This window comes from Furipterus horrens, unplaced genomic scaffold (assembly GCF_987537825.1).
Source record: "Furipterus horrens unplaced genomic scaffold, mFurHor1.1.pri manual_scaffold_5, whole genome shotgun sequence".
Classification (NCBI taxonomy): Eukaryota; Metazoa; Chordata; class Mammalia; order Chiroptera; family Furipteridae; genus Furipterus; species Furipterus horrens.
The window spans coordinates 177,391,803-177,418,679 of record NW_028327175.1 but is presented as its reverse complement, the minus strand read 5'-3'; the positions used below and the strand labels follow the sequence as shown (position 1 = coordinate 177,418,679).

The window sequence follows — 26,877 nt, the reverse complement described above, 5'->3', positions numbered from 1 at the left end:
AACTATGAACATTAAAATGACAACAAACTCACAACTATCAACAACTGAATCTAAAAAATAAAAACAAAACCCAACTAAGCAAACCAGAATAGGAGCAGAATCATAGACATGGGGATCATTTGGAGGGTTATCAGCTGGGAGGGGGAGAAATGCGGAAATGGTGCAGAGATTTAGAAGCATAATTTGTTGGTACAAAATAGACAGGGGGAAGTTAAGAATAATATAGGAAAGGGTGAAACCAAAGAATCTATATGCACGATCCATGGACATGAACTAAGGGGGGTGAGATTGCTGGAGGGAAGGGTAGTACTGGGCAGAGGGGAGCAGAGGAGAAAAATATTTGGATTACTCTAACAACATAATCAATAAAATATACTTTAAAAAAAGGTGGGGTGCAAAGAACCTGAATAGACAATTCCTCTAAGAGAACATACATGGCCAAAGGACATATAAAAAGATGCTTAACATCATTATTCATCAGAGCAATGCAAATTAAAACTACAATGAGATAACACCACACACCTGTCAGAATGGCTATCTATCATCAATAAATCAACAAACAAGTGTTGGCAAGCATGTGGCGAAAAGGGAACCCTTATGCACTGTTGGTGAGATTGTAGACTGGTAGCAGCCACGGTAGAAAACAGTAAGGAGGTTCCCCAAAAAGTTAAAAATGGAACTGCCTTATGACCCAGTGCTTCCACTTCTGGGTACATATCTGAAGAAACCCCAAACCCCAATTTGAAAGAATATATGCACCCTTGTGTTTACTGCAGTGTTATTTACAATAGTCAAGCTATGAGAATAATACAAGTGCCCATCAATAGATGAGTGGATAAACAAGCTGTGACATATAAAGGAACATTACTTGGCCCTAAAAAAGAATGAAATTTTACCATCTGTAATAGCATGGATGGACCTAGAGGGTATATGCTAAGTGAAATCAGTCAGAGAAAGACAAACACTATTATTTCACTTAAATGTGATATCTAAATAACAATATAAATGAAGAAACAAAAACAAAAACAGACTCATATATACAAAGAACAGACTAATGGTTGTCAGAGGGGAGGGGGATTGGGGTAACTGGATGAAAAAGGTAAAGGGATTTAAGAAATACAGATTGGTAGTTACAAAACAGTCATCAGCATAGAAAATAATGTCAATAATATTGTATTACCTATACGGTGCCAGGTGCATACTAGAAATATCAGGGGGAACATTTGTAAAGTATATGACTGTCTAAGCATTATGATGTATACTTGAAACTAATACAGGGGATTTCCCATGAGACTGTCAGCTGCTTTCTCAAAAGAAATTTTGGGCAAGAAATGTTCCAAGTCACGAAAAGCAAGGTCCTATACCAAATAGTGCTCTGCCCAGCAAAGATATCATTTAGAATAGAAAGCAAATAAAAGAGTACCCCAGACAAGAAAAAACTAAAGGAGTTCATCATCACCAAGCCATTATTATATGAAATGTTAAAGTGACTTATTTAAGAGAAGATCAAAACTAGGAACAATAAAATGGCAATAAATACATATCTATCAACAATTGAATCTAAAAAAGAAACTAAGCAAACAAGAATAGAGACAGAAGTGTGGATATGGAGAGCATTTTGATGGTTGCCTGATGGGAGGGTGGTGGAGGGGAATGGGTGAAGTGGTGAAGGAATTAAGAAATACAAATAGATAGTTACAGAATAGCCATGGGGAAGTGAAGTACAGTATAGAAAATGGAGTAGCCAAAGAACTTATACACACCACCCATGCACTTGAACAAATGGTGGGGGGGACTGCCTGAAGGAGTAGGAGATGCTGGGTGGAGGAGGGCAAAGGGGGAAAAATCAGGACAACTGTAATAGCATAATCGACAAAATAAAATAAAATTTAAAAATATTGAATGTAAAGTGCAATTTTAAAAATTTAAATAAATTATTTTAAGCAGGGAAAATATTGAAGTAAAAAAAGGATGGCAAGATATATACCTGAAAAATAAAAAAATTCAACTACAGAGCTACTATAAACAATAACAGAATTTAAAGTGGGTTTATTTAATTTATAAATGTTAATTAATATGCAAACTACACAGATTTCTTATAAACAACCAAGAAGATAAGTATACAACAGCAAGAGAAATAATAAAAAAACAAATATATAAAAATTTAATAGCAAAAAACTTAAAAATGCTATTAGACACCCCAAAAGAGACTTTAACAAATGAAAAAGTAAAGTTTTCCATATTCTTGGATAGAAAGACATAACATCATAAATCTATTCTCCTATAAATACAAAGAAAATCCTAATGGTAAACTGAATCTATGTGATACGTTAATTATGGTGGGGGTGGGGGAGGAGATATTGACTTAAAAGGGAATGAGAAAACTTTCTGGGTGACGGTAATGTTGTAGATCTTGATATGGGTGTTACACAAGTGTATACATAGGCCAGCTTTCATTGGGCTGTAAATTTAAGGTTTGTGCATCTTTCTGCATGCAAACTTCAAAATAAAAAATTAAGTGACCCTAACAGAAATGGTAACCAGACTAAATAGATTCTAAGAGTTTACATAAAATAAACAAGTTAGAAGTCAGAAAAGAGTCCGAAAAAGAAGAGAAATAAGAGAATTAGCCCTAACTGAAACACAGAATAAAATATAATAATTAAAACATGATGGTTTGGTTCCCAAATGGGCAGATGGATCAGTGGAGCAAAGATGGCGCCAAATACAAATAAAAATTCAGTAAAACATAAAGGTGGCATTTCCATCTGTACGACAAAAATGGATTATTCAATAAATAATGTTGCGATCCATTAACTGGTCCTCTAGAGAAAAAAAATAAGGTTGGACTCATGCATTTTATCTTACCCCAGAAGAAATCCCAAATAAGTAAAAGAATGAATAATACAAAAAGAGAGCCTTGGCTGGTGTGGTTCGGTTTACTGGAGGGTGGGCCCGTAGCTGAAGGGCTGCATGTTTGATTCCCAGTCCAGGTGCACACAGTACCTGGTCCAGGAGAAGCCAATTGGTGCTTCTCTCTCCCGTTGATGTTTCTCTCTCTCCCTTCCTCTCTTTCTAAAAAGCGATAAAAAAAATGTCCTCGGCACAAAAAAAAAAAAAAAAAATACTCGACCTAATAAACGAATTTGGCAAAATAGTGGGATACAAAGTCAATATTCAGGAATCAAAGGCATTGCTGTACATCAACTATGAAATATCAGAGACAGAAACTAGGAAGAAAATCCCATTTACTATAGCAACTAGAAAAATAAAGTACCTAGGAATAAACTTAACCAAGGAGGTAAAAGACTGGAAAACTACAAACACTGAAGAAAGAAATTAAAGAAAATATGAATAAATGGAAGCATATACCATGTTCATGGATGGGCAAAATTTACATCATTAAAACGTCCATACTACACAAAGAAATTTATAGATTCAATGCAATCCCTATTAAAATACCAATGACATATTTCACATTTTGAATAAATATTTCAAAAATTTATATGGAACCAAAAATGACCCCAAAAAGCCTTAGCAATCTTGAGAAAGAAGAACAAAATAGGAGGAATCACAATACCTGATATAAACTATTTTACAAGGGTACTGTCATGAGACATGTCTCTTTCCACCTTCTGTCAGACCACTGGGGGCATTTCTGGCTGCGTCACAGCCATTATTGTTGCAAGTCTTAGCATCATCCCTGTGTTTAGACACACTTGTAGCTGCACTGTATTTCAAACCTGGAACCTACCTGTGCTGAATCTAGGTGATGCTATGGCAGGTTACAACTTCCCTCCCGTGATGGGAGGGCGTGTTCTTCCCACTTTGCATTAGTACAACGGGGGCCCACCTGGCCATGGTGGCTGATTTTTTTTTTTTTAATGACAAAGTCAATAGAGTAATAATTTGTGGTATAATCAGTAGCTTCCAATTCTTTTGATTTGTCCAAAGTTTGTTTAGAGGAAGGTCGTGATGCTTTGGTCATGAGTTCAATCTCTGGGTCCTGCTTTCAGTTTAGAAATTATTGATGAGATAGTTTGATCTTTTATTTATTCAATTACTGAGAAGTTCTGTCACACAGAATCATCTTTGAATACCTATTTGTCTGTTTATTTTTTAGACAAAAGCATTTGAAGTTGCTACCAACAACATTTTTAAAACCCATAAAATTGTACAATGGAATGTGTTGCTTCTTTAGATGATATCTTTCTTGGAATATATAGTTTTATGGCAAATGTCCTATAAGAAAATAGTTTCAATAAGACCGTTAAGTAATCTAAGTTTTAGTGAACATAAGCCATAACCTCTGATTTTAGTGATATTAATTACATTTGCAAATATAAATTTATGAACTTTTCTCATGAAAGTCAAATTTTGAGTATTGTAAGCTGATAAGGTTTGATTAGTCTCTTTGTGTTCTAGGCAGTAGGTTATGGAGCTTAGGCCATTCTGGGAAAGGAACTGTCTCTAGGGAGAAATTTAGTTTCACTTACATGGGAAATTTCATAGAGAAGAACTTGTTATTCCAATGAAGATTTTGTTTAGTAGTAGTGCATCATAGGTATACTCATAGGTATACTGCCATTTAGGGTAAGCCACGTGAGTGCTCCACCAAGGTGGATAAGTCACGTGGGTTTGCCACCATCTTGTGGGTGGTACTTATGGGTGCCACCGTCTTCAAAGATGCTGCATGTAATGCTGCCGCCATCTTTGAAGTGGGCAAAATGGTGGGTTAGATATGCTCTTAAGGTGATGTGCTTTGTTTGCAAAATGGTATATGTCTAAACATTCAAGTCATTGTTGCATGAGAGGTGTTTGCAAGGTCTAAGCTTCAGAAAACTGCAGAATATCTACAAGTCTAGGGAAATTTTAGCTGCCAAATACTGAGTTTGGGTAGAGTCCTTTACAGTGTGGAAAAGAATTGGAAATGGGTTATGGTTAAATCTGAATGGGTAAATATACAGAAATGTTGTGAAAGTTTTTAAACCTGGGAAAAGGGAAACCTCAACTACTTGTGGTCTAATTGTATGGTTACTGTACCTCTAACCCTGGCTGGTTTGGCTCAGTGGATTGAGCGTCGGCCTGCGAGCTAAGTGTCGCTGGTTCGATCTTCCAGTCAGGGCACATCAGAGAAGGAAAACTCTGACTCCAAAAAACCTCCGCTGCCTTGCGGCATACCTCTTCAGGGGAAAGGCTAAGGGAGTAAACCCCGACAGAAAATCCGGAGCCGGAGTCCCTAAGGCGGTTTGACGTTGTAGTCAACACCGGCAACTCCTGCGGCGCACCTGAAGCCAAGCTGTATTGACTCCGTCTTTCCCTTGGATCCTTCAGCTGCGAAGAGAGGGGGGGTCTGCTGCATGGGCAACAGCAGACCCTCCATATCACCCTGCCCAGGCTCTGTAGCTTCAGCTTCACTGGAGAGGACACTCCAGCGTCATCACAAGATGTCGATTCAACACGGGAGGAGACAGATACCGTGTCACTCCCGAGTTGGACTGCACAGCCATTCTCGGCGGTGCAGATAGACTCTTAAGAAGCTACACCATCGTCTCTCGAGACGGACGGCTGCCGACGACGACTGTAATCAAAACAGTCTGATACTCGCATAAGAACAGACATAAATCAATGGAATAGAATAGAGAGCCCAGGGGGCAGAAGCATAAAATGGGAGTAAAAATAGCCTCTTCAAAAAATGGTATAGGAAGAACCGGACAGGGACATCAAAAAAATAAAACTAGAACACCAGCTTACATCAGACACTAGGATAAACTCAAGATGGGAAAGAGACTTAAATATAAGCCATGCAACTACAAAAGTCCTAGAGGAAACCATAGGCAGGAAAATTTCAGATATCCCATGCAGCAATATTTTCACTGATAAATCTCCTCGGGTAAGGGAAATAAAGGAAAGAATAAACAAATGGGACTACAGCAAAGTAAAAAGTCTTCTCAGCTAAAGAAAACATCAGCAAAATGAAAAGGGAACTGACCATATGGGAAAACATATTTGCCAATGATACCTCAGAAAAGGGTTTGGGACCCAGTTTGGCCTCTCTCTAGAGCATGCCCATGCTTTTTTCCCCTCTCAGGCAAACATCTTTACTTTTCTCTCCTAAACTCTAAGGGTCCCCACTAGACTTGCAACCAGGGAGGGGAGCAATGGGCAGCAGCAGCTCATCCTAGGCTAACCCACTGAACCTGCCTCTGAGGTCCCCTTTTCTCTGACTTTTCAGAGAACTCACAGCAGCCCCACCATGGCTCCCTTCTTTCCTACTGAGTTCCTAGAGAGGATAAGCAGACCACTGCCTAGGCTGTCTCCTGTTGCTTCTTCTACACTAAGCCCTTCCTTTGTTTCACTGTACTCAGCTTTAATAAATGCACTCTTAAAATCTCAAAAAAAAAAAAAAAAAAAAAAAGAAAAGGGTTTGATCTCCAAAATATATAGAGAACTTATAAGACTCAACACCAGGCAGACAGACAATCCAATTAAAAAATGGGCAAAGGACCTAAACAGACACTTCTCCAAGGAGGACATACAGAGGGCCCATATGCATATGAAAGGATACTCAACATCACTAGCCATCAGAGAGATGCAAATAAAAACCACAATGAGATACCACCTCACACTGGTCAGAATGGCCATCATCAACAAATCAACAAACAACAAGTGCTGGCGAGAATGTAAAGAAAAGGAAACTCTAGTGCACTATTTGTGGGGATGCAGACTGGTATAACCACTGTGGAACACAGTATGGAATTTCCTCAAAAAAGTAAACATGCCTTTTGATCCAGTGATTCCATTGCTAGGATTATACCCAAAGAATCCTGAAACTCCAATTCAAAAGAACCTATACAGCCCTATGTTCATAGCAGTGCTATTTATAATAGCCAAGGCCTGGAAACAGCCTAAGTACCCATCAGTGGATGAGTGGACCAAAAAACTGTGGTATATTTACATGATGGAATACTACGCAGCAGAAAAAAGGGAACTTCTACCTTTTGCCACAGCAAGTATGGAACTGGAGATTATTATGCTTAGTGAAATAAGCCAGGAGGCAAAAGACAAATACCATATGATCTCACCTAATACATGAACCTAATGAACAAAACAAAGAGCAATACAGAACCAGAGGCATGGAAACAAGTAACAGACTGACAGTGACCAGAGGGGAGAGGGGAGTAGGAGAAGAGGGGAAAGAAGGGGAAGGGCCGCCCTGGCTGGTGTGGCTCAGTGGATTGAGCACCAGCCTGCAAACCTAAGGGTCACCGGTTCAATTCCCAGTCAGGGCACATGCCTGGGTTGCAGGCCAGGTCACTGGTTGGGGATGCATGAGAGGCAACCACACACTGATGTTTCTCTCCCTCTTTCTCCCTCCCTAAACCTCTCTCTAAAAATAAATAAAATGTAAAAAAAAAAAAAATCTGCTATTCCAACAACAAAAAAATACACCACATTTAAAAGAAAAAGAAAAAAAAAAAAAAAAACAAGAAGGGGAAGGGCCTAGACCAGGAACTGGTATAAATGACCCATGGACATGGACAACTAAATGGGGAGAGACTGACTGTGGGAGAGGGGCTGAGGTGGGTGGTACAGGGGAAAGCAATTGGGGAAAAATGGGACAACTGTAATGGAACAAGAGAAAACAAACAAACAAACAAACAAACAAATGTCCCTGGGTGAGGACAAAAAAAATAAATTAAATACAAAAAGAAGAAATGATAAAAATATTAGAGAAATAACATTGGAGATTTCTTATATAATCTTGAATTAGGGAAAGACTTTCAAATCATTACATATAACATAGAAGTCAGTAAAGACTGATAAATTTAACTAATGAAAAAAAATCACGGTTAAACCATGATAAAGAAATTTAAAAAGCAAACAGTAAATTGGGAAAAATATTTCCAAAAACTTGCAGTTATTTTCCCTAATATAAAAATAAGTCCTATAAACCTAAGAAAAAGTAACAAAGAGACAGAAAATCAGAAAAAGATATGACAGTTCACAATAAAAATATAAAGAGCCCTTAGAAGACAAAAGATATTTAATCTCACTCAAAATCGTGATGAGGAAAGCAGCAAGCATCCTTACAGTGCTGGTGAATGTAAGTTGTAACGGCCTCTACATATAACACTTCGGCTATATCTATCAAAATTAAGTATGCACATACATTATGACCTAGCAATTCCATTTCTGGGAATGTATTCTGTACACCTCTATACAACTGTGAAATGATGTATGCACAGGATAACTCATTGCATCACAGCTTTTGATAGCAAAAGATGGAAAACAATCTGAATTTACATCATAAAGGGCTAGTTAAATAAATATTACACCAGTATAATGATATTATGGACTGAATTGTTGTGTCTTCCCAAAATTCATACTTGAAGCCCTAGTGCCTGGTAGTTGGAAGCGGGACTTTGGGAGGTAATTTGGTTTACAAGAGGCCATGAAGGTGGGGACCATGATGAGATCAATGTCCTAAAACGAGGAAGAGAGAGCAGAGCACTCTCTCCATTGAGGACAAAGTAAGAAGGTGACAGATGCAAGCCAGGAACCAAATCTCTAGTCAGCTTCATCTTGGACTTCTCTGCCTTTAGAGCTGTGAGAAATAAATGTTGTTTAAACCACCCGTCTATGGTCTTTTGTTATAGTAGCCCCAGCTGACTAAGACAAATGGTATACTATGAAGGTGTTAAAAAAAAAAAAAAAAAAAGGCATGCTATTTATGTACTGATATGACTAATATAAAATCATCTCTAAGCTATACTGTTAACTTAAAAAAAAAAAAAGGTAAAGCCAAGGTGCATGGTATGTAACAACTGAAATTAAAAAGAGTGGGAGGGAAGAGGGCATACTGTACTTTATATACTATGTGAGAAACACAGTCCCTCTCTGGCAATCTGAACTCCATAAACCTCTGAAAAATGTTTTTTAAAATAAGTTTTAGTACAAACCCATTTGGTGTCAAAACTTGAGAAAAAAATAATTTCATAAGACTCTATTATCTTTATTTAATAAGTAGTTATTGTACTACTTATGCTTTTAATACAGATATATTAATGTGTTTGATTATGAAATGCTACCCCACTTCTTGCTAAGGATTTTGGATAATATAACAGATCCACTTATATTACCTTTCTACAGTCTCCACCCCCTCTTAAAAACAAGTTTAATTCTGAAATACATCTGGACCAAGGATTTTGAACAAGAAATTATATATCTATTTACATACACGTACCTAAACTATCTTTGGAAGGAGTCAAAGAAACTTAACACCATCTCTGTGTAGAGAAACTGGGTGGCTGCACAGAGTGGAAAGAAAACTTAATTGTGTGTCTTTTTAAATCTTTGGAACTTTGAATCAAAGTGAATACAGCACTTAGTCAAAAGATAAATAAAATTTAAATAAAACAGTCACTAAAACTCTTTCACTCTCAACAGTAACAGACAAAGGCAGCTGCTTTGGTTTTTATTTGTTTACACCATAACTGACCTTTCTTAACTTACAGGGAAGTCTATACAATGGCAGCTTTCCTTTATCTCACTTTTGGTTGACCCAAACGCTGTTTCAGAGTTAGTACCCTCTCAGGAGCAAGTCAGGGAATGGTGAGTTTCCACTCCCATTAACAGCTTTTAGAAAATAGCAACACTGATGTTTTTGATGTCTTGTGCCAAGCATAGCAGGTGCGGTGCGGTCTGTTTTAGTGTCCCCAGAAATACGTTGGGGCTTGGGTCTCTCAGCAACAGGATGCAGTGAAGCCCACTCTTCTCAATATTAGAAAAGCCTTAAGAAAGTGCTACCAGCACAGATCTAGTCTTAAGTGTTCAGAGCTTTAATAAAGAAGAGTTTGAGGACTCAGTTAGTACTTGAGTAGCATCTTTTCTACTGTGTGCTTTTCATACACTTATTTTGATACCTTACTTTGTTCCAAAATAAATGAGGTGACTATAAGGTTCACCTTTTCTTATGATTTAGATTTTGACTAATCTGTACTACACTCTGACTTTTAAACGGAAATTAGGAGAGAAAGCATATTGTTTTCCGTGGTTTCTCTAGTGTAAGTATAATTTAAAAGGAGGAGCTGTTTTTTCTTTTCTAGTGGTTCCAGAAATACGCTGGGGCTCAGGCTTCTCAGCAGTCAGAAGTGCAAAGTTTGGATGTCCCCAAATGTTCCAAAGTCCCGCTATCAGGCCTAATGACTAAAAAAATTCCTAATAAAATGCCTAACAATATTTGGTTCATTTTGTTAGGACATAAATGCACTTATGTTTGTCCTTATCTCTCATCAAGTTAGGCTCACTAAAAATAGAGATTGGCTGGCTCTCACATCACTTAATAAATACCTATTAATATTTAGTCTCAATAAATATTTCCTGTGCAAACCCAGCGTCATTTCATAGTTGTCTCAAGAAGGAGCAAGAAATTTGATGTATTGCTATAAAAATAGAAACACTACACAGAAAACTTAGAAAAACATAAAAAATATAATATTTCCACATTACCGCCCTCATTTTTCTAAACCTCTAGAAAATGCTTAATTAACTGGTGTGGTTACCAGGTCTCTGATAAATTTTCAATCTTCATATAAAAACAAAGATCCCAATAAGATTAAATTTAAAAGAACAGACAGCATTCTGTTTTCTTCAAATGTGAGCACATGATAAAGCTATTCCCAGCTCCTGGTTTCCCATTCCATTAAATATCTATAAAAATAAACTGAGGAAAGCTTAGGCAATTCTCTGCAATAGGGAGAGGTAAAGAGGCAAAAAAAACTTTGTATCAGAAAATGAAGCAAAAATATTTACTTTTAATATATGCTTTGGGAACAGTTCCAATTTTTAAGGCAGAAAGGATTACTGGTCCAAATATTTAATCATTTCAGTCGGTTCAGATTAGATGAGACAATCAAATTTGAAGAAAAACTCCTCAGAAATGCAGAGGGAAACAATGGGCATATTCTGCAGAATGTGAATGTATACTGTACATCAAGTTGGTTTTAAATTTACTTGGCACTTAGCAGTTTTTTCTAAGTTCAAAATAATAAGTGGTAACAATAGCTAAAATTTCCTGAATGCTTACATCTAGTGTTCCAGGCACTGTAAATGTAGTACCTTATTTAAACTTCACAGTCCTGTGAGATTGTGTACTATTATTATTCTCATTTGACAGATAACAAAATAGGTCAAAAGTTGTTACATAACCTAAACTAGCTTATGCCATATAGTTAGATAGATTTGAAGCATGAATTGGAACTCAGGGCTAACCCTAAAGCCCATGCTAGCAACCACTATTAAGTTCGGTCTCCTTAACCATCTAAAGAATTGTTAGATCTTAACCAAAGGGTAACAGGATACGCCAACATATATTTGTACTATAATCACTAGAGTGTGATATAACCCACCACCTTGAAAAAGAATGGCAGCTATTAAGTTTTCTAAAAGGCCTTATCATACTCACATATAATTTTAAATACTAAATTTCAATGAAATTTAGCCTGCCCAGAGATTTGGAATAGAAGAACTCACATAACTCTTTTAAAAGTACATAAATTCACTGTTGTGCCATGCCTTAAGTCCCATCCCTGATCATAAGCTTCCTAAGGCTAATAAATTCTTCATTTTCACACCTTCTGTTACAGAATGGGGGTGTCCAAAAACCCCCAGAGCTTGCGGCTGGGGGGATGAGGAAAAGGAAGCAGCTTTCAGGATGCCTTCACATGCCTGGGGCTAGTGGCTGGTGTCTTTGTTACACAAATGGCTTTGATGCTTCCAAGACCTCAAGAAGATGGGAGGGGTCTTGGACTGTGGGATGGTACTGAAAGAGCTTACAGAGCCTGCGTGAGGTTCTGTGAACGGTCAGAACTGGGTACCATTCCCACTGCATCACAGGACGCAGTCAGGGATTTAAAAATAAGCGGCAGACATTTTAACCACACACACCATGCGGTTTTGAGAAGGGGACACCATGCTGCTTTAAGAAGGGAAAACTCCACGTAGTTTACAAGGAGGCTGGGAAATCCACGAGGTTCTGGATTAAAAGCTGGTGGACACCATAACACAGACAAAGCCTCCCCAATCAGAATCGAATGATTGGCAGCTACCAGTAAAGCTAAACTGTGTCTCGGAAGTAGGGAAACGGTATCTCTAACTTTTCTAAAACTAGCCTCCGTTTGGTAGTTTGGTAGGGGGAGGCAGAAATGTGTGTTTGTGGGTGTTTTAAGGAATATAAGACTTAACGGCAGAAAACCGCTAATGATCTAAATCTATATAACTATTAAATAAACAATTCTTTTTCTTTTCACTAAACTCTGGTATTGAGAGTTATAATTCTGGCGGCGGGCAATCGGGCCCCTAACAAAACAGCCTTTGGGTTCTGTTTCAATCTGAGAGCCCAGGGGTTCTGTTACACTTCCACTAAGTCTCTGAGAGCAGAGTCTTGTTACTAAACAAGTGAAACAACTTCCAGCTTATGGTGAAGCTTTTTATTTGATTTATAAGTATAAATATTACAGAAAATATCTGACTCAACAATTTGCCTTCTGAAAATTACAAAAAGTCTAATTCTCATTGCTGTTCTTAACATGGGATCTTGGATTATCACTTAATAAGGTTCTTTTTGTCCCAGTATGTCTTCTGAAGAACCACCTATCTGGGGAACAATCTTTACATTAAAAAAATAATAATAAAAGTTCCAACAGTCTACAGTCTCAGAGTTCTGTACCAAAAAAGGTTAAACAACTTGTTGAAGGCTCTAGAGCTTGCTGATGACAAAGTCCAGATGATAGAACTGAGAAGTGAACCTAGGTCCGACTGCCCTGACGGACAGAGTAACACTTAATATTCCTGTAACCCTTAATATTCCTGTAACCTTTTAGGTAATAAGTCTATTGACTCAGAACTCATTTCTAAAATCAAAGTTCAAGTTAATCTGCATTAGAATAAGAAGACAAAGCTCATGACTAAGATAATAAGCATCACAGCTCACTGAAGTAAGCAAATGATTCATATCTAAAGCTATGTGGCTATAATGACTTCCTTGCACTACATGAATTAGAAAGGCTACTTACTATCCATACCACTGACTTGACCAGAGGCCTCTAGAGAGCTGGCATCTTAATGTCAGACATCACACTTCTACAGGTGCCACAAAGCATCTCAACTTATCTAGATGACTAAATATGTCAAAACTCAATTTAATGACAAAGTAGACTAACAAGAATTACAACTAGAATAGTTTGACTAGTAACTTAATTACTTCAAGTTGTTTCACTAGCATCTTCACAAGGTGATTTCCATAATATTAGTCATTGAGCAAATAGTCAAGATTCTGACCTTATTAATTGTGGGTGAATTTATTTTTAAACTAATTTCCTTTCCAAGTGGCCTTTCTCCCAAGATCTAAGTCTACCAGGACACTTACAGGTAGTCCTTTTCAAACACATTAATGGAATATACTTACTAACAGAATTAGTGCTAGCTTTCCCTTTAAACATCATTTAGAGGGGAATAGGGAATGACAAAAATGTTCTGGAATTAGTAGCGATATACACTCTAAAAGGGTAAATTTTATGGTATTTAAATTATATCTCGACAATGCTGTTATTTTAAAAAACCAACAGAAAACAGAAACCAAGAAAACTTTGGTTTCACATGTAGCCTGACAGTGATTTACTGCTAAAGGATTTGTATCAATAACCCTTACTGGAATCTGAAGTCCCTAACTAGGTAAAGCAATAAAGGTTTGGTATCATAAGATTCTCATCCATTATTTTAATAAAGTATCATTTTCTTATTTCTTTATCTGTTCTCTAACATCAGATAATAAACTCACCCCAAGTGCTTTCATATCCAAAACAAATACTAAAATTAATTTACATAGTAACTGGAAATGAAATGTACTTGAACAACCTGATATTATTTTGAGTTTTAGGCTTAAATGCTTCACCAATAGTATTAGTAAAAGGGAGAACTTAAAATTAACCACTTCTAACATGTTATTGGAAATTAAATATTCCCAATAAAATTTGTATGCAGTTTTCCTTTTTTCTAACTTTTCCAACTTAAAGAAATCATCAGAAACTTTTTACATAATACTCACAAAAGAATAAATACAACCAATTTAGATTCTATTGAAATATCATTGTGTGTGAGAGAGAGAGAGGTAGGTAATACACAGACACATTTTAGACAAAGTTTTATTTTAGGATAGTGAATGGTTTAAAAGTGATAAAAACATAATTCATACTGAAGTAATTCAAAAGCCATTACTGCCAGGACAGAAAATATATATGAATTGATTATTTAGTCATTTAGAAGTGACAGTGTGCATAATACTTCCAAGACTTTACAGAGAACATTAAATGTTGTTACTGTCTTTTTAAGATTTGATTTTAAATACTATCAATTGTAAAGAGCTTTTCATCAGTCTGGCTTTTATTGAACATTTACTAATATTTCAGGCTAGGAGCTGGAGACACAGATGCAGGACAGGACTGTCCTTAAAGAAGTCCCATTTTGACTGCTTGCTTTGGTCAAGCACAGAACTAAACTTGTTCACTTACAGCATCTGACCTCCTAGGCTTAAGCCACAGCAGGAAAATCTGAGGTAAACATTACAAAAGACCGTAAGGACATAAGTAAGGCTCTAAGACTGAAAAGTTAAATTTGGAAATAAATAAAAGCTGTTGTATATTTAGATCAAATCAAACTCTACTTCCTAATATAACATTACACTAGAAGTTCCAGGTCTACTACTAAAAGATAGTCAAATGATCCAGAATAAAACTGTTATCTTAACACACATCACTTATACAGGGTGGGGGGAAAAGCAGGTTTATAGTTGTTCATATGGAAAATAATAGAATTTTATTAATAAATAATACAAGAATAAACTATGTTTTGCCTACTCACAACTATAAACCTACTTTTGCCTCACCCTGTATAACCACCTCATTTAAAGGTACATCTATTGTGTAAATGTAACACAGCTTTTTTACCCACTCACCTGGACTACTTCCAAATCACGGCTATTATAAATAATGTTGCAATGAATATAGGGGTGCATCCCGTATATTCTTTTAATTACTTGGCCATAAAAAAGAAGGAACTCTTACCTCTTGCGAATGGACCTGGAGAGCATTATGCAAAGTGAGATAAGCCAGTCAGAGAAAGACAAATACCATATGATTTCATTAAACATGGAATCTAATGAACAAAATAAACTAACAAGCAAAACAAAAATAGATTCATAGATACAGAGCACAAACTGACATGTCAGAGGGGAGGGGGGTCGGGAGGCTGTGGGCAAAAGGTGAAGAATTAAGAAAAAAAAAAGTCACAGACACTGACAATAGTATGGTGATTACCAAAGGGAAAGGGGGTAGGAGGAGGTAGAACAAAGTAAAGGGGGCGGGGGGGAGCGCCGGTGGGGGGGATTAACAATGATAGAAGGAGACTTGACTTGGGGAAGTGAACATACAATGCAATATATAAGTGATGTATTATAGAAGTGTACGTACACCTGAAACCTATATAATTTTATTAACCAATATCACACCAATAAATTCAATTTAAAAATAAGTATGTCTATTATATTTTAAGGCATCATTTTCCATTAAAGGGTATTTTTTGCCTTCAAACTCTTGTGAACTCTGAAGAAAAAAAAACAACACACACATACTAAGAGTCTCCTGGTGGTTAAGGGAGCTCAAATGAAAAAAGCAGAAGCCTAGCAGCCATTTCTGCACAGGGGCCTCTCACACAAACTGCACTTTGCGGAGAAGCCTGCCTCTGTTCTGCACTACGTGTCTTCGCACTACTGTCTGCCTGCTCTGTACTTCTGCCATCTAAGGCAGCCCATATGAAAGAGTTCCTGGAGTCCTATTCTAACAAACAGTTCTGAGACTTTCCCCATCTAATGAGAGCTGCACAGGCTCTAATCCATCAGAGCAACTCTATTCTAACCAATCAGGACAGTACCTTTTGGGCCAAAGTGCCATGGTTCTGCATGAGGATAGACCAATCAGGAACCAGAGGAGGCAACTTCTGTCCGTGTAAGTTAGTGTCCCTGTGACTCAGGATAGAGACTGAACTCTGTACCCCTAGGTGAGCTGAAACACTGAATGGTGAGCCCAGGAGACCTTCAGGAAAGGGGCCTGGCCCCAGAGATGTTCTACAGCTGTGCTGTTTTGACATCCTGCTGTAGCACTATTGAGTTGTTTGCAGTGAATAAAGTTTTCTTCTTCATTGCATCCCAGATTGGGGATCCCTGTTGGCGTCTGAATTGGCACCAACAACCATGGTTGATACAGTACTGAACAGTTGCAGAATAAATGAATGAATGAATCAGATGTTCTAATTGCCAAGAAGGTACTGGGACTGACAGACTAGAATTCTACTGGAAAGATCACTGAATTTCAAAGATTAAAATAGTAACAACTGGACATTGTTATCAGGCACTCAGCATGTTAAGTTCACAGTAAACATGTGATGAGGCACGTTCAGAAATTAAAATTAAAAGTGTTAATTAAAGTACTTTAAAATGGACTTGGATCTATCACCTAAGGATCAGGAACACAAGTACAACAAAAAGCGATGGGAGGTAGGGTGGGGTGAAAAAGTCAAAGGTCACCGGCAAATGACCCTTAAGAGAAATGCGCGCTAACCACTGAAGATGCCTGAGCTTGATGATGAACACCTCCCACCCAAGCCAAGGGCCCGGGCTCTCCCTTGCAGCCCAGAGCTGAAGGCCACCCCAGCCTTGTTCCGCGCTGCGCTCGTCCAAAACGTTAGCACAAAGAAACCACCGAGAAACAAAACACTGTGCCCGTGAAGCGTGGGCAGGTGTTGGCACCGGGTGAGCCCAGCGCTCTCCGCGGGTGCCCACGGCGGGAGGATGATAGCTACGGCGCGGCGCGTCACCCAGGCGCCTCAGTTCCCACCTTCGCCAAAGTGTTTCGGAACTTGCCTCCCCCCACCTTCCCCCACCTCCACCGCTCCATTTCCCCCTCTCGACGTGGACGTGGGACCCTTGCGAGGACTGGCTGGCGGAGCTGGGGCGACAGATTGGAGGCGGCTGGCTGGGGCATGCAAGGGTCCCGCATCCCCAAACCCCAGGCCGGTCCCCGCCTCCCAGGCCGCTATTGTTCCCGCGCCGCCCCCACCCGCCGCGCGCCCCCCTGCGCGCTCCCGCCCCCACTCCTGGGAGGGGGTCACGACCGAGAAGACGGCGGCAGAGGCGGCGGCACAATAACAAACACGGCGGGGCCGTCGGCCGACTGGTTCTGGGGCGTCCTCCGCACTTACCCGGCAGCACAGCGAATGGGGACAGGAAAGCCCTCTGGCGAAGACCAATGCTGTCAGGTAGGTCGCCGCGGCCGTTACCCAGCGGAGCTCACTGCTCTGCCTTCCGGAGCGCGTCGTCCGGCCCCGGCCGCTCCGCTGAGTAACAGGGACGCGGGCCGTCACCGCGCACGCCCGGTTACGTCATCGCGCCGGGCACCGCCTCTGCGCCTCGCGAGCCCCGGGGCCCGGATTGCGGGGGCGGGGCCCGCAGTCTGGGGGGTGGGGCTACTCAGGTGGCCGGGAGGACTTGCGGAGGTCTCCTGGAGGAGGAGCAGCGGGCGAGCCTCTGTGAGCTTCCTGATGGGGGCACGGTGGGGAGTGAGGGGAGGGCGGGGACGGGGTCCCGTTCCTGGCACGTGGCGGCGCGTGGTCGTAGAGCTCCGCAGCTGGCCGAGGGCTGTCTGCTAGTCGGAGCCTAAGCCTCAGATGCTCTTCGCCCCAGGATTTGGCGGTCAGGTGTGATGAAGCCAAAGCAGCCTGAGGAGCAGGCACACACTTAAGAGACTAAGAACTCGTTACCTTGACCGACAATGTATTACATTCTGAAAACACCTGCCCGGAGCGCAGCAACCCGGAAGCAAGTAAGTGTTCTTTTAAGCCACCTGAAAAAGCTGCTTCCTGTTTTCCCAAAGTCCACCTCCTACCAGAGTCTATGTATTACCTATTTATCTCTGGGACCTCAAAAAGCGTATATGTTAGCTATAGAAATAACAAATTGGCTAGTCCTTAAATATCCAACAATGAGTGAAAAGGTGTCTAAACTACCTACATCCATGCAATAAAATGCATTTTAACAATGTAACTTTGATGTGTTCGAGGAATTCTTAACGCAAGAAAATGTTCCTATTAAGAGAAAGAAGCAATTATATATAAATATAATGACCCTACTTATAGGCTATATATACATAAGAAAAGCCTGTAAAGAAATATGCCAAATTATTTTAACAGTTCATCATTAGATTGTGGAATAAAAAGCGAATTGGCTTTTCCTTTTACAGTTTGGGTAATTTTTTCATGATTTCCAAATGGAACAGTTATTTTCATAATAAAAAATGTTACTTTAATAATGAATAAATAACAAACCTAACTTTGTTGAATAAATGAATGAACTCAGAGAGACTATCTTCCCGTGTCATTTTGGGCTGAGCTGTTTCTAATGATTCTGAAGTGGAATATAGATTTGAGCATTCATTCATTTATTCTCTCCCCATCCCCTCGCTCCTTCTCAGGCTTCATTTCCTTTCTTTATTTCTCCAATAATTATCTACAGCTTAATTCTGTGGCAAGCACTGTGCTAGCACTGGCAACACAATGGAGCCAACAGACTTAAGCACTGTGATATGGAAATAACATTTAAGCAAATACAAAATGATCAATGCATATAATATTGATAGAACTTGATATAGATACATATAGTATTATGAAACCAATTGATACAATTAATAAAGCCAGGAAATTGATAATTAAGTAACTGCATCTTGAGCTGAAAATAGATTTAACTAGATAGAAAACATTTCAAACAGAGGTAACCTGGTGTGCAAGGGACCTGTGAAAAATGGAACAGGGTGAGTTGGAAAAATTGAGGAAAGGCCAGTGCTGCTGGAAGAACAAAGGAGCTATTAGATGAAGTTGGGAAGAATGGAAAAAACAAACAAATAAACCTAGTGCAGCCATCTACCCATGTTGAACATCTCTTCTTTCTCCTAAGTGCAATGGGAAGCCCATGACATGCTTCTGCAAAGGACATGGCATGGTCAGAATGGCATCTTAAGTGGCCTAAATGGCAGAGGTAGAGGCCTGGTCTAGGGGACAGTCATGGAAACAGTAAGAGGAAGGCTCTGAGGACCATTTAGGAGATTCAGTGCACAGAAGGTGGTGATGGGTTAGGTGGACGGTGAAGGAGAGGGAATCATCAAGAAAAAGACATAGGTTTCTTGCTTGTGGGTAAGGATGGATGTTGGTGCTGGTTCACTGAGATGGCAAGAGGGCAGGGACTGAGTGAAAAAATCATGAAAGCAGGTAGTTTGAAGGTTTTTCATCTACCCAAGAGAGATGTCAAGCAGTTGGGTATACAGAGCTGAGCTCAGGTAGATAAGAGATGAATCATCGACAGATATTCATGACTTGAAGCCTTGGGTAAGGATGAGTTAGCTTAGGCTGGCCTGAGGGAGAGAGAGCAGTGAACAAGAAGAGAAGAAGGCCAGGAGCAGATCTTGAGGAACTTCAGAATTAAATGGCTATGGAGGGGATAAGGCTGTAAAACAGCTGCCAGGGAGGTAGAAGGAAAGAGGGAAACAAGAAGACAAGAGTGATTAATAATATCTAATATAAGAGGAGTGTGAAATCCTGGAGGTCTTAGAACCAAAAGTATATTAGAATGGTGCAACCTCTTCTTGATCATCCCTCAGGGCTCCAGCAGAAACTGGGTTTAAGGGGCTTGAAGCATCCCCTTCTCTCCTTTTTGCTGGAACCCTGAGGGATGGTCAGGAAGAGGTTGCACCCTGTCCAGAACATTTCTTTTTTTTTAAATATGTTTTATTGATTATTTTGTTATAGTTGTCCCAATTTCTTTGCCCTCTGCTCCCCTCCACCCGGTGGCCCCCCTCCCTCCAGTTGTCCCCCTCTTTTAGTCCATGTCCATTGGCTGTGTATAGTTCTTCTCAACCTCTTCCTGTCTACTCCATTCCCTCTTACTACGCTTCTTAATTCCTGTACCATCTCCCTCCCTTTCCCTCTTCCTCCTCCCTGCTGACCTCCCCCCAATATGTTCCCCATATCTATAGTTCTTTTTCCACTCTCATTGCCTATTTAGTTTGCCCTTGTTTGGATTCCCTAGCTTCTGTTGTTGGTTGTTGTGATGCAGTTTTCATTTTAATGTTCATAGTTTTGATTCTCCTTCTTCTAAGCCAGTCCCTTTAACATCTCATGTAATAGTGGTTTGGATCTAATGAACTCCTTCAGTTTTACTTTGTCCTGGAAGCACTTTCTCTGCCCTTCTATTCTGAATGACAGTTTCTCTGGATAGAGTATTCGTGGCTGTAGGGTTTTGCTTTTCATTACTTCGAATATTTCTTGCCAGTCCCTTCTTGCCTGCAGGGTCTCTTTTGAGAAATCCACTGATAGCCTATTTGGGACCCCTTTGTACATAATTCTTTTCTTCTCTCTTGCTGCTTTTAAGATTATCTATTTATCTTTAATTTTTGACTATTTGATTATAATGTGTCTTGGTGTGGTTCTCCCTGGGTCGTTGTTCTGGAACTCTCTGTGCTTTCTGGATCTGAAAGTATTTCCTTCCCCAAGTTCGGGAAGTTCTGCTTCATTATTTTTTCACATAATTTTTCAATTTCTAGTTCTTCTTCGCCCTCTGGCAATCCTATTATCCGAATGTTTGATCGCTTATAGCTGTCCCAGAGGTTTCTGAGCCTCTCCTCATTTTCCTTACTTTTTGTTTCCTCTTTCTGCACTGGTTGTCTGTTTGTTCCTTCCCTATGTTCCGGTTTGTTGATTTGATCTTTGGATTTTATTTCCTCACCACTTGTCTCATATGTGTTTTCGTTCGTTTCAGTATGAGTAGTTTTAGTTCCTTTCCTGTCTTGTTCCAAATCTTTTGTTAATTCTGTAAGCCACCTTATAACTATAGCTCTGAACTGAGCCTTAGAAAGATTTTTTATTTGTTCTTCTGTCGGCTCTCGCATCTGTTGCCTGGTGAGCTGCGTCACCTGAATTTCAATCATTGTCTGCTTCATTCTAACAGATTTGTGTTTAGCTTTGCTTCCCAGGCAGGCTATAGGGGGTGGAGCCCCCTGCATTCGTCACTGCCTGGCGACCGGTGGCGATAAGCAACGGGCGGCGATCCACGACCTATTTTGCTGCACTGTGGCGCTTTGTGTGGGGGCAGGGGTCCAAGATGGATTCTTGCCTTTACTCTCCACTGAGAGACCGGGATCCGTCACCCCCACTCTCTGGGCCTCTGTGTCCGAGGCAATGGGGGGTCAGCCCTCACCAGCATTGGGATCGCGAGCTGCCGGACCCGACTGCGGCCAGGCTTGCTCCTCTGGTGTTTCTCTCAGTCCTGCCGATATCCCCACTGCTACCACGGACAGCACCACGTTTTCTTGCCCCTCCTACCGGTCCGGATGAGCACCACTGGTTTATAACTTCATACGTTGGGCTTCCATATAGTTTTATTTTATGGAATTTCTAGTTATCTTTTGTTTTGAGGTAGTTGTATTCCTTCTTAGTTGTGGAGGGAGACCGAGTGTGTCAGTCTAAGCCTCCATCTCGGCTGGAAGTCCCAGAGCATTTCTTTCATTGTCATTCTCCCCAGAACCCTCTCCCCACCCAACACACACACATTGATGGAGTTGAGCCTTTGGCAAGAATGTCAGGTGGCTCTTACACCTTTCTCTTGAAGGGTGCAGAAAATAAAAGTTGAAACTTTATTTCACGTTCTTGTTTCCTGACCTCAGTCCAGGGGTGGTGAGGAGAGAGGACTTACAGAGGCCTGTAGCAGGGCATCTTTAAGGATACATCCTTTCTTTCCACTCCGCCAACCTCCTCCTTAAGCCTCACTTTCAACCCATGTGGCTTCCCATCGAGGCCCTTGGATCAAGTCTAATTCTCCCTCCACAGGAGAAACAAATTTAGCTTCTCAATAAGTCACCCTCTAACTCTGGGATGCTTTTCCCAGCTTTTTCAAGGTAGAGCCTGCTGTCTCCAGAGGGAGCAGTTCAGTCTCTGGTTGCACAAACAGAGAAAACATGACTGCTCATATTGCAAATTATCTTTTTAACTGCGGAAAACCTGCAGCTTATTTTGTCAGGAGTGGGACAGGATGAAAAATGACCAGAGTTGCTCAGTCACAACTTAAACAAAATAAGTAGAGATAGAAGTGGGTGGTTCTTTGAACTTACAAGTACCACCCTTCTCTTTGCTTGCGCTTTCTTTTTTCCTTCACCCTTACATACACATGGCTTCTAGATGCACACAAGAGAGACAAACCAGCTGGTAGACTGAGTACACATGCATGTTTTCATGGAAAGAACAGTCAGCATTTATTCCTCTAAGATGTTGGTTCTCAAATTTTGGTCCCCAGACCAGCAACATCAGCATTATCCAGGAACTTGTTGGAGATGCAGATTTTCAGACTTATACCAGGCATGCTGAATTAGAAGCCTTAAGAGAGGGGCCCAGCCCTCTGTGTTTTAAGGAGGTCTCCCAGTACAGGCATACCTCAGAGATATTGTGGATTCAGTTCCAGATAACTGCAGTAAAGCGAGTTGTAATCATCATTTTGCAAGTGGAGGGTCTTAATTTCAATTTGTAAAAACTGCAACATCTGTGAATCTCAACCAAGTTAATCACAATCAAAGGAAGTCTGCCTGTATTTCTAGTGACCACTCAATTATGAGAACCACTGTTCTAGAACATAGCTCTCAAATTGGCTTGCTCATTAAAATTACCTTAGGAGTCACTCGACTCCATTTCTGGAGATCCTTTTTCAGAGGTCTGTAGTGGAGCCCAGGCTTCTGTAGTTTTTTTCACAGCCCCTCACATGATTTTGATGTGTAGCTAAGATTGAGAGTCAGTGCCTTAAGAAATTCAGCATATTTTGTGTTCTTTAAATCTCGCAGCATACAGGACAGGACAGCCGGCCCCACACTAGCTTTCATGTACAAGTTCTCTTTGAATCCTTACTTACATTATTAGCTCATTTTTTCTAATGTTCTACACCCACTTACCACAGCTTAGGTATACCTATGATAAATTGTCTTCTCTCCATCCACACTCAGATATTGAAGATAAAGGGAATTGAGTGTGAAGGAAAAAATAAGTTGCTGAAGTGCTGTAACTGATAAATAAAATCCTGGTTTTTGTTCCAAATAAATACACATTAAGAAGAAGGCTTTCCATCAGACCTCTCAGCATGGACCCTCTGACTTGTTTACAGTTTCTTAACCTAGGATTTCTTCCATCCCAGTGAAATTTTGCCATTTGCAATTTATGTCCTGCAGATTTTTCCAGGTCTCATGGTGGAGAGAAGACAGCACCCCAATACTGGTCTTTATCCCATGGCAGCTTTAGGAAGAATCCATTTTTATCTCCACTTTCATCTTCGTCTCTTTCTCCATTTCCATCTCCAACTCTATCTCCACCTCCTCCCCCACCTCCATCTCCATTTCTATCACCACCTCCATCTCCACCTCCACCTCCACCTCCACCTCCATCTCCATCTTTATCTCTATCTCCACCTCCATCTCCATCTCCATCTCCACCTCTAGGGCTTCAGCCCTCCCCCTTCAGATGTAAAACTGGAGCTCATGTTATGCTAAATTGGCTGGCACCCCACAAATGAACCCTTTGACAGGGAAACCCCAATGAATTCCAGACCTATGCCAAAAGGTCTACCCTTTCTCAGCTAAATGTAAAAGGGCTCTTTTTGGAGTTTTTGGGTAAAGAAGGAGATTCTGGCATCACCACAGAGTAAAAAGTCGTTCTCTCCAGGTGGCAGGATTTTTAGCCCCGCAGACAGTGAAAGTGCTGCTAAGAGAAGTGTTTCCTCACCACTTCCTTGCCAAGGTAGGATTTGTCTCATGTTCCTGACTCCAGAGGTGATCAAAGCCCCTTTGATTGTCTTGAGAAGATGTGCTTGCTTCTAGAAAGCAGAAGTTAAGATACAATCTGGTAACCAACTTTTCAACAGCTCCTTTACCCTGAAGCAGATTCCTAGACAAGGACAGCTTTGCTTCTGAAGGTAAGTTTCATTGCCCTCCTTTCCAAAACCCAGCAGGATTAATTCTTAGATAAGGGTTGACATAGCTGCATCAGCCTTTTCAGCTCCAGCCTTATTGTGGGACTGAGAAAAGAGCAGAGGGAAGTGCTATAACCCATCAAGTTGTGGCCCTCTTAAGTGAAAGGCAACTACACTGGGAAGAAAGCAAGCATTCTTCCCCTGAACCTGAGACAGCCCACACACCAACTGATGCTTGAGGGATAAGCAATCCAGGGTAAATAGGGAAGAAATTCATTTCTGAGTCTTCTAAGTCATAAAAACTGGATAAGGGTTCGAATCTGGACCTGGGCTTGTTTCTTACCATCACCCCCTGCAGCATTCTGTTGCCTTGGTAAGTCAGAGTGTACCTGGCGACTGTCAGCCTATACAGAGCAGAGAGCAGGACTTCCCTTGGAATCAGTGGGAACAATAGGATGTCACAAATATTATCAAAGGCAAGGTTATGGCATGAGGTTCACTCTATCACCAAGCAATCAAGCAAGGTCTACCAAGAAAGACTGTGACAGTTACAGATAGGGTTCATCCCATTGGGACCTTCTTGTTAGGGCACATAACTACAGACTTAGAGATGGGACCACACAAACTGACATTGGATTCATGTACTTGGTTCCCTCTATACTCACAGCAGGCTGGAGCATCAGGACCTAGGAAGTAGAATTTAGCCATTGTTTCAGAGGTCTGCAGCCCCAGGGGAGAGACTGGACAGGGCTGAAAGAAGCAAGCCAAAGAGAAAACCAGATATGAAGAGTTCAGCTCAAAATCAGAGATCTTAATGATGAAAAACAAACAAACAAAAAGCCCTAACTATACAAATAAAATTCCCCTGAGGGGACTAGCCAAGGCACTAGATTTCTCCCCACCCCAAACAGTTCTACAGCTATAGATCTAAGGGAAGAAGTTTAAGAGTTCTGAGAAATGGTGAGTTTAAGGATTTTTGAGTGGTCCTTGGTGGAATTGAAAGCCATAGAATCAAAGTGGACATTTCTCTAGAATCCCTGTCAACTAGAGGAAGAGATGCTTGGAAGGGTATGTCTTGGAGCTGGGTGTCCCTGGGCATGTTGAATGGAGAGGTGGAGGGCAAGGAAGTTGAAGGTGTTCCTGAGAGGATCAGGGTAAGAACTTAAGGGTCCAGGCTGGGCAGCAAGGACAGTGAAGGTGGAAGAAGACAAGTTTTAGATTGGGACCAAATTCACATAGGGAGCAGGGTTTTCTGTCTTTTAGGGCTGAGAATGCTTGTCAATGCACGTGAAGGCATGCAAGAGGGATATAGACAGAGAGGAATTGAATGAGATCTTGTAGTTTAAATTTCTGACATGGAGCAGCTCCTAGCTATGTTCACAACTGTGAATGGTTGTTCTGAAGCAGAACTAATGATCACTCAAAAAGAGTCATCAAGGAACTGTGAGCCTTTCATGCTTCACAGGTTGTTTAACCAGATATCCGAGGTTTTACTGGGTGGATCCAATTTATACCTGTTGCCTAGTATAATTATTAATAGTGCTCCTGCTATGAAAAGTACTGAGGTTTGAATAACTAAGTTGAACGGTGGTGGTGGTGGTAGTAGAAGCAGCAGTGTTGGAAGAGTGGCCATGGCCCAGGAGAGAGGGTCTCTGCATGAGGGAAGCTCTGGGACCCCTGTGGGAAGTGCCTTCCCATCAGCCTCCAGACCCCATCCCTGTGGCATCTGCATGAATATAGACTTTCTGGCCTAAACTCAAGGACAAATACTGCCCACACTTTGGCAGTAATTCTTTTAGCTACAAAATTGTACTCTTATTACAAAGTAAAGATGCAAATAAACATTGCAGTAAAGCACATCAAGAAATTACCAAAGTTCTTCAAGGCATTTAAAATATCTAGTTTTGAAAACTGAGGCAACATGATAAAGCAAATGTTCACAGGCTTAGAAATAGAAATTGAGATTAAAAATGGTCAAATCCTACAAAAAGATCACTATTTTCATATTAAGCATTAAATGAAACAAGGAACACAATTTCAAAAATAATTTTTTCTTTTAATGTGTAAGTAGGTGTTTTGAATTATACACAAGTCATGAAGTCACTTTTAGTTTCTTGTTCAACATGTACAAGTTACAGAAAATGCCAGAGCAAATATTAAAAATGCCATTGCATAAGTTTACATTTAAAATTATAAGACTTACATAAAACTGAATTACATAAAGAGTTAAATCTTTTTAGAAAAGTTGTTCCTTTTATACACCAATGATGAACTATCAGAGGAACAAATAAAATAATTCCACTTACTGTTGCAACAAAAAACTAAGATACCTAGGAACAAATTTAACCAAGAACGTAAAAGATCTGTACTTGGAAAACTCTAGAACACTAAAGAAAGAAATTGAGGAAGATAAAATAAATGGAAGTATATACCATGTTCATGGATTGGAAGAATTAACATCATTAAACTGTCCATACTACCCAAAGCAATCTATATATACAACACAATTCTTATTAAAACACAATGACATATTTCACAGATCTAGAGCAAATATTCCAAAAATTTATATGGAACTAAAAAAGATCCCAAATACCTCCAGTGATATTGAGAAAGAAGAACAAAGTTGGAGGAATCACAATACCTGATATCAAACTATACTACAAGGCCATTGTAATCAAAACAGCCTCGTACTGGCATAAGAACAGGCATATAGGTCAATGGAATAGAACAGAGAGCCCAGAAATAAACCCAGGCCTATGTGATCAATCAATATT

General features: G+C 40.1%; 1 protein-coding gene across 3 annotated transcripts in view; it reads right to left on the bottom strand.

The window, feature by feature from the left end:
- Positions 1–17,453, bottom strand: part of MAPK8 (mitogen-activated protein kinase 8) — a 78,002-nt gene extending 60,549 nt beyond the window's left edge. For all 3 annotated transcript variants that reach the window (XM_090279512.1, XM_090279511.1, XM_090279513.1), the window contains exon 1: positions 17,314–17,453. The gene's annotated coding sequence lies outside the window, so the exon portion shown is untranslated. The remainder of the gene's footprint in view (positions 1–17,313) is intronic.
- Between the last annotated feature and the right edge of the window lie 9,424 nt (positions 17,454–26,877).